Genomic DNA, 13,031 nt, shown 5'->3' with positions numbered 1-13,031 from the left:
GAAATCTTCCTATATTCCGAGGAAGATGTCCCTCGGTATATTCCGAACGTTTTTTTATAAACAGATCGATCGATGGATTTATGTCCAATAACGCATCGATCAATCGAGTAAAAAATATAATTAATTTCCTCAGAATGTAAAAAATATTAAATTTTTTTAAAAAAATAAAATTTTTGAAATTTAAATTCGGAAATATAAAATTAAAATTAAAATTGAAATCATATTAATTAATATTCAAAGTTTCACAAATAAAAATAAAACATTCCGAGTTTTTGGAAAAAAAAAACTACGGGTCTGGCACGTCCGGGAACACCTTGTTCGGGTACATCCTCTGCATCATCTCCATCATTTGCTGGTTCAGCCTCCTCTGTGCCTCATAGCCCGCCTGTTGAGCCGCCATCTGGGTCTCCAACAAAGATATGCGATCATCCTTGTCCTTCAACTGAGCCGTAAGTACTTCTGGATCAACAAAGGGCGGTGGTGCAGAAGAAGGAGGAACCGACCGGGTGCGACGACCCAAACCGACCAAACGTCCCTTCTTCTTTGGAACCGACTGAATAGAAAATAGTCAAATTTACAAATTTAAACCAAGAAATAAATGAATTGAACTTTAAAAAAAAAAGAACTTACGGATTCAACGATTTCGTTGATTCGAAACCGGGACAAGTTGGTCGAAGCCGTCGAAGGGTCATCCTCGGTTTGAAGCTGAGACACTTCGTCTACCACCTGAGTTTGGACCAGGTCGACCACGTCCCTCACAAGACCGTCATCAATCTGGCCGGTCTTCTTGTTGGTATACGCCCTCCTCATTAGGGCGAGATCATCAACCGGCTCGCCATCATTTTCTTCCGCCTTGAAAAAAAACATAAATTAAAAAAACATTAGATATTAGAAGAAATGCACAATAAATTAAAATTCTGAAACTCAAATAATTGAAGAAAAAGCGGTTGAACTTACCATGCGATCTCCCAGAGTGGCAATAGATTGAGCACCCAAGTTATGCTTGTAGATGCCCTTCCCTTTACGGTCGCTCCTGCGGTTGGTGGAGTTGGTGGAAGAAGTTTCTTTCGTCTCTTCCTTATCCCAATGCGCACACAACTCCTTCCAAACCGTGTCGTTCATCGACTTTGGGACCTTTTAATAATAAAAAAAAAAAAAAAATAGTTTAATAAATTAAAAAATTGTTTAATAAATTAAATCGAACCTTATTGATTTCCCACTTCTTCTTCCACTCGTGGATCTGCTTCCCATAGTTGTCCATAACTTTATGGACGAAGTGGTGATAGATAAAGAGCGTCTCATCGGAATTCCAGTTGAACTCTTGCTGAAAAAAAAACACAATTAGTAGAAAATTTATATTAAAGATTTAAAATATAAGTAAAAAATTAGAATACTTACCGCAAACTGACGAAACCACAGAACCTGCTTGTCGGTAGGGAAGTGAGTGAAAGTCGGATGTCCCCTGTCGAGGGCCGAGTACGTCATACGGTTGATCCATGCGCTGATCCCGTTCCCGGATCGGTTGAACCTAATAAAAAGAACAAACGGTTAATAATGAATCCAAATTTAAAGAAAAAAAATGTTTAACTACCATGTTTGACCCCGTCCATGTGGATACGGAGTGAGATACGGAAGATGGTCACGACCGGGCTGTTGAACCAACTCCGCAACACTCATCACTCCCGGATGACTCAGAGGAGCAGGAGCGGATGCAGCAGCGGGAGCGAGAGGAGCAGGAGCGGGTGCAGCAGAGGGAGATGTATGGTTGGAGCTGTGGGGCGAAGGGGAATCCTGAAAATGGGTGGAATCCCGAGACTGGCTCCCGGGTACCACCACGACCACGACGCTGTCGAGGCCGGATCTGATCATCATGAGACCTGTAAATTAAAAAAATATAAAAAATATATTTAATAAATACAGAAATATATAAATTAATTTTTTTTTTGAAAAAATCCCAAATAATTTAATCACAAAAAAAAAATTTATAGATATTAAAAATATTTAATAAATATATAAAAATAGTTCCAATAAACAAAAAATAGTTTTAATAAATAAAAATAGTTTAATAATTACAAAAAATAGTTTTAATAATATATATATATATATATTAAAAATATTTTTAAATCCCAAATAATAGTTTTTAATCACAAAAAAAGTTTTATAGATATTAAAAATGTTTTGTAAAGTCCAAAAAATCGAATTTATATACAAAAAAGATTTTGTAAAATCCAAAAAATCGAATTTATATAGAAAAATCGTTTTGTAAAATACAAAAATCGATTTTATATACAAAAATCGATTTTATAAAAACAAAAAAAAATAAAAAAAATTATAAAAAAAATTCTAAATCAATTCAACAAAACAAATTATTCAACCAAATCACAATTCTAAACCTATTATACAACCAAATCACAATCCTAACCAATCACCCTAACAAAAATCTATCAAAACTTCACTAAAACCTAACAAATAGAACCTAAGAGAGTGGGATAGAGTCCTTACATGATTTGTGTAAGAGAAGGGGGAGATCGCCGGAGATATCGCCGGATTTGAGTGGGAAATCGCCGGAGGAGTCGCGCAGAGGAAGAAGAGAGAAATGGGGAAGAAGAAGCGGCTCGTGGTTATAAAACCTAGGGTCCGACGGATACTATCCGTCGGAATTCTAATTTCAATTTTCGCGAAATATTTGCCCGGTAAAATGAAAATATTCCGAGGAAATTCCGACGGAAAGTAAAATATCCGTCGGACTTTCCTCGGAATATTCCGAGGAAATACCGAGGAACTAGTGTTTGGGGTTTCAAAACATCAAATTTTTTTTTGCCGTATTTCATTTCTTATACAATTGTAATGCATATCATTGAGTATTCTTTGTATAGATGAGCATAAACCATGAAATAACAAATTTCAAAACTAATTGAAAGTATTCCCTTTACCGTTCATTAAAAGGTATAAGTGTTTTCTTATGTTGTGGTATTTCGTTCATACAATCGGAAAAGTGTTAATTATACGGTAAGGAACAAATTTTTGACTTCATAATGAACGTAAGACACTTAATAAGGGTTATATAGGTGTTATTCAAACCGCAAAACGTTGTTTTCGGTTTAAAAACCCTATTTCCTCGGAATTTCCTCGGATTATTCCGAGGGAATTCCGAGGAAACCCTCTTCTTCCTCGGAATTCCGTCGGAATATTCCGAGGAAATTCCGAGGAACTAGTGTTTGGGATTTCAATACGTCAATTTTTTTTTTATAAACGGATCGATCGATGTATATATATCCAAAAACACATCGATCGATCACTAAGATGGACCAAAGCGTAACAATGTGATCGATCGATTAGATTATCCCATCGATCGATCAAGAATCTCAAGCGTTCCTCGGAATGTCCTCGGAAAATCTCGTACGTTTTTTTACAAACGGATCGATCGATGTATATATATCCAAAAACGCATCGATCGATCACTAAGATGGACCAAAGCGTAATAATGTGATCAATCGATTTGACTATCCCATCGATCGATCGAGAATCTCAAACTTTCCTCAGAATGTCCTCGGAAAATCTCGTACGTTTTTTTATAAACGGATCGATCGATGTATATATATCCAAAAATGCATCGATCGATCAGTAAGATGGACCAAAGCGTAACAATGTGATCGATCGATTTGACTATCCCATCGATCGATCGAGAATCTCAAACTTTCATCGGAATGTCCTCGGAAAATCTCGTACGTTTTTTTATAAACGGATCGATCGATGTATATATATCCAAAAATGCATCGATCGATCACTAAGATGGACCAAAGCGTAACAATGTGATCGATCGATCCGTGTTTGTACAAAAACACATCGATCGATGCGTGTGCGGGAAACAGAATTATAAGGCAAAACCCAAACTTTTTGGATCAAAACCTCAGAACTCTTATCCCCTCCGATTTCCCTATAATTCGACCCCCCCCCCCTTTTCTCTCTCTATAATCATCCGATTTGAACAATTTTGGGCTCTATTCCCCTTGATTTTTCGAGCTCAACCTGACTCCTACACTCGTTTTCACCCTAAGATAGGTATACTCCGCGAATCTCCACATTCTTGAATCGTGTTCTTGAGCAATTTTTTGGGTTTTGTGAATTTCTTATTTCCGTGTTGATTCATTGATCAAATATGCATGAAACAGATGTTTAAACATGGAATAGAACACAATTGTCTGTGATCAACGAGTTTGGAACAGGATTTGAGATGATTTAGGGATTGAGAATTTTTTTCAATTTGGTTTTTTTTATCACAACTCGATTTCGCCTTTCATTTTCATGTTGATTTGAGTTCTTAATTGATTATAACCATGTTGAGAGCAATGATTCTATTTTGTAGAGAATGAAGCGCACGAAAACATCAGCAAAGAAGAACACACAAGAAGAGGGTTCGTCTCAGTGAGAGAAGCAAAGGCCAAAGAAGTGGGATAAGTCTGATACCACCCACTACAACAACATGAAGAAGGTAGCCGTTCCGGCTACACAACTAGCATGTCCTGAGACGATGACAATATTGGGAATCAAATCAGACATTGAAGGGCTGTTCCAGAACATGGGTCTAGGCCAACTATGCAACCTCAACGAACCCACTTATCCGGAGTTGGTACGCCAGTTCATAGCATCCGCATACGTCAGCCATCCCGATGATAGCCATCAGGAAGGTTTTCTGGCATTCGTAGTGCAGAAAGTATACTTTGAGGTATCTTTCACAGACCTCTGCGGACTATTTGGATTGAGTGCAGGGGAGAGGACATCTGGTCTTTATTGGACTTCAGAGCTGTTGAACTTCTGGGAAACGATTGGCACAGGGGTTTATAGATCTTCTCAGGCAAAGGAGTCACTTATCCGGAGCCCAGTACTGAGATATGCCACACGCCTCATTGGCTCATTGCTATACGGGACAACCACAGCCGCATCAGTCACGCAATGGGAGTTGTGCCTCCAGTACCAAGGTGTGAGGCATTTGCTACCGGCATTTGGAAACTCTACATTCTCACCTGCTACTGCCTTCAACATGGGAGCGGTGCTGGCCGCAAACGTAGCAGGATACAAGGGGAAAGTAACCAAATCCAAGAGCAGTGCATGTGGATTTGGTGCAGTGATTACTCGGATCCTTACACATGTGGGTGTAGACTGCGAGAACCATCAGGTAGCACTGGACAGATCGAACAACATTGCTTGGAACTACCTGGATGTCATTTATCTAGTAAGTAAGGAGTTCATAGCTGGTCCCCACTCGAGGATCGATCGGGATGGTCCTTACGTCTACGTATTCCAGGACCGAGCAAAGAAAACACTCTACTGCCACCTGCCTCAGATCGGCCTGACTGCTCTACTTTCAGAGGCTGCAGTTGAGTTCCTACCCCCTGCTACCGCACTAGTAGAGAAGCCATCCTTCTTCATGCCAAAATATCAGACCAAAGGCAAGGCCGTGGTTGATGAAGAAGGAGAAGATGAGGCTGCACAAACCATTCCAGATGATTCACAACCCCATCAGCTACTCCCATCCGACTCCAGCCAGTACAAGCTGCAAGAGCTTCCACCGAACGCCACTTCGCGCCAGCAACAACATTGGAGAGATCAGAGCATAAAGACAAACAACGACATGCTACACAAGATCTGGGCTGTCATTTCACGTATCAGGCCGTGTCGTTGCCAAAAGGATGATGTAGTTCATCGGGACAACTCTCTATCCAGCTCTGGTTCAGGTTCGAGTGGTACACACATGGTAAGAAAGAGGTCCAAGAGACCCAAAGATGCAGGAACATCTGGAGCAGGAGACGAGAAGTAGGAGCTATCACCGGCCAGTATGCCATTTGATTTCCGACCGCGCTATTTTATTTTCTTTTCTATTCTAACGTTTTATGGTCTTATTTTCTCTTAATTTTGAACTTAGTTTTTTTTTATTTGTTTATTTTTTTTCTTAATTATGAGTTCGTATTTCTTTTACATGGTTTCTTTGTTTTATTTGGTTGTGTTTTGAGTAGTTTTTAATTCGTATTCAGCTTTGTCTTGCTAGATAAACCAAATAACTAATATCCAAGGAAAGAGGTTATATCAAGTGTTCCTCGGAATTTCCTCGGTATTTCGTAAAAAAAAAAAAAAAAAAAAAATCAATGGTAGTCTGTTTCCGAGTCATCATCACCAGATGAATCTGAATCTGGATCTTGGTGAAACTCTCCAATCACTGGTTCATCCTCTACGTGAACGACGGCTTCCTCTCCGAAGTCGGTTAAATCGACTACAATGCCAACTCCAGCTAAATCTTCTGCTGCACTACAGTTGCCGGATGTGCTTGGTTGTAGTGGGTCTTCCAGCTCAGAACTTCCCTGAACTCGGCCTCTCGGGTTGAGTCTTGTAACAGTAACCCATGGATCATCTCTATTCCTTACCCGGGGGTACTTGATATAACAAACCTGTAACATTTAGAAAAATTATAAATTAATACACATGATGATGAATCATTCATTTAATTACCTGATCGGCCTGAGAAGCAAGAATGAAAGGATCATAATATTGCAGCTTTCACCTCGAATTTACTGATGTAACACCAAATGCATCTGTTCTCACACCTCGATCTGGAGTGTTGTCGTGCCAATCACAATAGAAAACAGTACAGCGCAATCCAACCATGCCCAAATACTTGATTTCCAAAATCTCATGTATGTGTCCGTAGTATACATCATCTCCTGATGCAGAACAAACGCCAGCATCATAAGTCGTACTCGAACGTCTCCTCTTCTGAGTTGTGAATGCATATCCTCGAGTACAAAATCTCGGATATGACTTCACAACGAAGTTTGGTCCAACGACCATCTCACGTATCCAATCGTCAAATGTTTCACCTCTGGCCAAACCAGCAGACACCTATTAATAGCACATATATATATGTTATATCAATAAATGTGAATTAGTATAAATATGTGATAAAATATATTTTAATTTGTTTAAAGCACTCACATAAGTAAACATCCATCCAGTAAATTCTCTCTGCTTCATTTCTTCTAGTTCGTCCTCTGTGGCGTATCTATACTCAAACCGCTTTTCTGCCATGAAAATCCTGTATATGATGACAATAATATAATTAATTAAGATTTAAATGGCAGATCCCAGAAAATATTTTTTTGTGCCAGTTATGTAGTTCTCCAACAGCATCTACCGGAAAACGCTCATGTCCACCGACGTCTGGCGTCCTTTCTGCACCAAAATCTCTTAGTTGTATCTTCAAATCTTTCCCACAAATTTCCGGAGGTGGACTGTCAAACACCATCTTCTTCTTCGTAAACAAATTCCTACTCCTACGATATGGATGATCAGGTGGTAGGAATCTCCTGTGACAGTCAAACCAACACGTTTTCCTTCCATGTTTTAGTTGGAAAGCATCAGTGTTATCTTGACAATATGGACATGATAGCCTTCCATACGTTGTCCATCCAGACAACATACCATATGCTGGAAAATCACTTATTGTCCACATTAGTACTGCCCGCATTTGAAAGTTTTCTTTACACGAAACATCATATGTTTCAGCACCTTGAGCCCATAGTTGTTGCAACTCATATATTAGTGGCTGAAGAAACACATCAAGTGATCTCTTAGGATGCTCTGGTTCGGGAACGAGAATCGAGAGAAACAAAAACTCTCGTCGCAAGCACAAGTTTGGGGGTAGGTTGTATGGTGTAAGAATGACGGGCCATAGAGAATATTGTCTTCCACTCTTGCCAAACGGACTGAAACCATCAGTACATAATCCAAGGTAGACATTTCTTCTCTCATACGCAAAGTCGGGATACTTTGATTGGAAATGCTTCCACGCTTTTGCATCTGAAGGATGTCTGATCTCACCATCTGTTGAGTGCTCTGCATGCCATCTCATTGGTTGCGCTGTGCGTTCAGACAGATACAACATCTGCAACCTTTCCGTCAAAGGTAAATACCACATCCTTTTATATGGCACTGGAACTCTTCCACTCGTATCTTTATAACGAGGCTTTCCACAAAATTTGCATGTAACCCGCTGTTCATCCGCCCTCCAATAAATCATGCAGTTGTCGCTGCATACATCTATTACCTGATACGATAAACCAAGACCAGCTACGAGTTTCTGAACCTCGTATTATGAACCAGGAGCTACATTATCCTCGGGTAGAATACCTTTTACAAAATCAGCAATCGCATCCACACAGTCTTCAGCCAAATTATAATCTGTTTTAATGACCATCAATCTTGTAGCAGATGACAAAGCTGAATGACCATCTCTGCAACCTTCGTACAATGGTTGCTTTCCAGCATCCAACATATCATAAAATCTCCTAGCTTGTGCATTGGGTAAATCTTCCCCTCTAAAATGATCATTTACCATCTGCTCAGTACCTACACCATAATCTACATCCGTTCTAATTGGTTCTTCTAATCTAACCGCTGGTTGAGGTTCGCTAGTACTACCATGTTCATAATCAGTTTCCCCATGATGATACCAAATTTTGTAACTTCGTGTAAACCCACTCAAATATAGATGAGTCCAAACATCTCACTCTTTAATAACCTTTCTATTTTTACAATTAGAGCAAGGACATCTTAACATACCTGTTTTTGCTTCCGGTTGTTGGTGAACTAACCCCATGAATTCGGTTATACCTCGTTGGTATTCTTCCGTAAGCAATCTCGTGTTCGGATCCAAATGAGGTCGATCGATCCAAGAACGAAAATAATTTGAAGAAGACATATTTTTTATGAATCAAATTCGTGTGTAAATAGAGTAAGAGGGAGGATGAAGATATGGAGTGAATGAAGAGGAAGAGGAGTGCTTGTATTTATAGTTTAAATCCTGCCGACAGACCGAGGAAATTCCGACGGAAAAGGCTAGTTCGTCGGAATTTCCTCGGAATTTTGTAAAATCCGCCAACGGCTCTCCAACGGCTATAATATTTCCTCAGAATTCATCGGTTTTTTCCGAGGAACACATTTTTCCTCGGAATTTCCTCGGAATATTCCGACGGATTGATATTTCCTCGGAATTCCGTCGGTATATTCCGAGGAAATTCCGAGGAAACCCAATTTTGTGTTTCCTCGGTATATTCCGACGATTTCATTTTCCGTCGGAATGTCCGTCAGAATACCGCTGTTTTCTTGTAGTGCTTGATTTATAGATATATAAATAAATAATAAAAAGTCAAAAAAAAAAAGATTTTTAAAAGATTATAAAAATTTTGAATTTGAAAACATATAATTCTAAAAATGATTTTTTTTAATTTTATTTTTTTAATTCGAAATTTTAGTAATCTTTTCTGAAAATTTATTTTTTCAAAAAAAATTCAAATTTTATTTTTAAAATTCGAAAATGTTTTTTGAAACTTTTTTTTTAAATCATATTTATTTATTTATTTTAAAATAATTTCTCAAAACTCTACATTTTAACTCTAAACCATAGGTATAGATTAATTAACTTTAGAGATACAAGTGTACATTCACTATTTAATGAAACCTCTTTTTGATTATTTTTCTATTTGTTGATTCTTTTGGTTTGGTGAAAAGAAACTATTCCAAGGAATTTCCCTTATATTATTTGTTAATAAGTCCGCCCATTGTTACAGAAATGATGAATTACATAAGTGCTTTCTCAAGCGAAAACGACAAAAGTTTGGGCGACACATGTCTTGTTGACTCATGCCTTCTCTTCTTTCTCTATGGAGTGCATTATAATCCTCCTAAGATCTTGCGCTTTGGAGACGTCCTATACGGCTAATGCGGATGTTGAAGCTCAAGTATAATATAGGGATGCATTACTCAAATAACTAAGAGAGAACTTGTACTCAGCTCAGTGGAATATCCTAATAAATACATAGATGATATTCGGTTTCAGTTGGAGGATTGGGTCTACTTGAACCTTCGTCCTTATCGTCAGTGCTTGCTTAACTATATTGTAGTAGGCACTGGGACAAGCTTTTAAAGTAGACCCTTGCTTATCGTGGACAGGGGGATCAATGGAGATGTGAAAAATGGCTATCTCCTACTTCAGTTCTTACCAGGTGATTCAACACATTGGGAAATTACCTTAGAGCATGTTTATTGTAGGTGTCTTAGGTTAGGTCTCTTAGTGTAATATAAGATATGGTCTCTTCTTACCTTTTAACTAAAAAAGCTAAGAGACCGTATCTTATATTACGTTAAGAGACCCAACCTAAGAGACCTGCAATAAACATGTTCTTACCAGCTGATTTTTTCACTGAATTTTGCCAAAGTGAGACAATTCTTACACGATGATTTGGGGAAGGGGGAGCAAAAAGAAACATGTACGTTGAGAGAGCCAATGCCACCGCTGACTTGACTTGAGGAGAATGATATCCACAAATCATCCTCAAGATCACTCTCATTTCAAAAACAAATAGAACGCCATGATAATGATACTCGTTGGGAATCCAAACAATGATGTTATTGAATGCTCCTCTACGCCATCAGTTATTTTAGGTTGAAAAAATTTCATTTATTCCTTTATACATATCATAAATCTCAAACTTTTAAAACTATCAACTTGATCCAAATATATATTTTCTTCTTCTTATATGTGAATAAAAGTAAAAGTAATCTGACATGAAGGTGAAATCTTAAACATAGATTTCAATTCTTCGCATATGTTATTTTCGTCGTATATGTTTTTGGAATTTGGCATCACGAATTCCGCTTTCTTTAAACATTTCGAGTTTGCTAAAATGTATGCCACAAATTCTCGTTCTTCTTTTATGTCGTTATATGATCGCCACTTAAAGAACTCAAGATGTGATGCCAAGCATTTTGGAACATGATCAGGTTTGTTCCACAAAAGAGGGGTAATTATATAAGACTGAAAACATCACAACGTAGACGTTATGTTTTAGTGTTAGTCCATTAATTAAAAAGCATGCACTTGTATAATGGTGGAAGTATGTACTTACAGATTTGATCGCAAGACTTTTAAGCTCATGGTTACTTTTTAACATAAGCATAAGTTGTACCAACCAGCCGGAGTCACATGGTGTTATTGTAAGGTCTACAAGCTGAGAGAAGTTGTCGGGTCTACACATAACCTGCAGTGCACCCAACACGTACCATAAGACCATCTTTAACCCCAAAACCCTTTTTGAGATCCTTAAGAAAATTTTAATAATAAATTAAACCTTAAGTGGGGTTAAGGATCTCTATTAAGAAACTTCCATTTTTAGCGGTCCAATGGAGGTTTCTTAATTCGAGGCTCTTAAAAAAATTAATAACTTTTTTTAATAAAATTTATTTATTAAATAAAATATATTAAAAGATAACATTTAAAACATAGATTTAAAAAAAACATGAAAATATAGATTAGTACAATAATCGAGAATAATTCGAAAACAAACTTCCGAACTCAGTTGATGTCTTCATTATGTCCAAATTTATGCCATATATGTTCAACCAAATCCGCTTTCAGTTGTTGATGCTTATGTTGATCACGAATTCTACTTCGAGCACCCATCATATTGGCGATATTTGAAGGGATATCCGTTTGAAAATCGAGATCGACATGTGAACTTCCGGGGTCGTCTCCGTGTTGGAACTCCGAAAGATTAGACAGAGTATATCCATCTCGTTCATCTTCCACTATCATATTATGGAGTATGATACATGCTCTCATAATATTCCCAATTTTGCCTTTGTCCCAAAAAAGTGCCGGGTTTTTAACAATTGCAAAGCGAGCTTGCAAGACTCCAAAAGCACGCTCGACATCTTTTCGGATAGCTTCTTGGTGTTTAGCAAATAAAACCGCTTTCGGCCCTTGTGGCTCCCGAATTGATTGGATAAAAGTAGCCCATTTCGGATAAATACCGTCGGTGAGATAGTAAGCCAAATGATACTCCCTTCCATTGACATAGTAAGTGACTGCCGGAGCGTGACCTTGTATTATATCATCAAAAACAGGTGAGCGGTCAAGAACATTGATATCATTTAAAGTACCTGGCGGTCCAAAAAACGCATGCCATATCCAGAGATCAAAAGAAGCAACCGCTTCTAAAACAATTGTGGGTTTTCCGGAACCACGTGAATATTGCCCTTTCCAAGCGGTGGGACAATTCTTCCACTCCCAATGCATACAATCGATACTTCCTATCATACCGGGAAATCCACGGAACTCACCAACTTCAAGTAGACGTTGAAGATCAGCCGGTGTTGGTCTTCTTAGGTACTCTTCACCGAATAAATTTATTATTTCTTCGACAAAATGTTCCACACATGAACGAGTAGTTGTTTCACCGAGTCGGAGGTATTCGTCAACAGCATCAGCGGCGTTACCGTATGCCAAGACACGAATGGCTGCTGTACACTTTTGAAGTGGAGAGAGACTAAGCCGGCCGAGAGCATCTTCCTTTTGTCGAAAGAATTCAACTTCATTGGAGAGTCGATCAACAATACGCATGAACAATGGTTTGTTCATTCTGAATCGCCGTCGGAATAGATTAGAAGGATATGTTGGGGTTTCACTGAAATAATCTTCCCATAAACGTACATTGCCTTCTTCACGGTTCCTTTCGATGTGAACTCGTTTTTTTCTCTTTTTTTTTTGGACTTCTTGATCACCATGATTAATGGCTAAACTATCGAAAGTTTGATCAAAATATTGATCAACATACCGATCAAAATATTGATCAAAACTTTCACCATCTTCTACATCAAACGTATTATGGGATGAAGATGCCATGTGAATAGTTTTGGTGAGGAGAGTGTGATGGTGAAGAGAAAGAGAGTGTTTTGGTGCGAGAAAAAGAGTCGGTGATCAGATGAAACTTGTTGGTGAAAAAATACTTCATGTCTCAATACTTTATATAGAGAAGGAGAGAAGCATAAAGTTTCGTGACATATAAATTATATATATAAATCTGCATAAGCAACATAAAAATCTCGTGACTTAAAGTTACATACAGACAAACATAAAGTCCACAAACAGACATATCACAACTGTAATCTCGTGACTTCTCTAGTGGCATTGTGTCTTCCCG

Source organism: Brassica napus, chromosome C9 (genome assembly GCF_020379485.1).
Source record: "Brassica napus cultivar Da-Ae chromosome C9, Da-Ae, whole genome shotgun sequence".
Taxonomy (NCBI): Eukaryota; Viridiplantae; Streptophyta; class Magnoliopsida; order Brassicales; family Brassicaceae; genus Brassica; species Brassica napus.
This window is presented reverse-complemented; position numbering follows the sequence as displayed.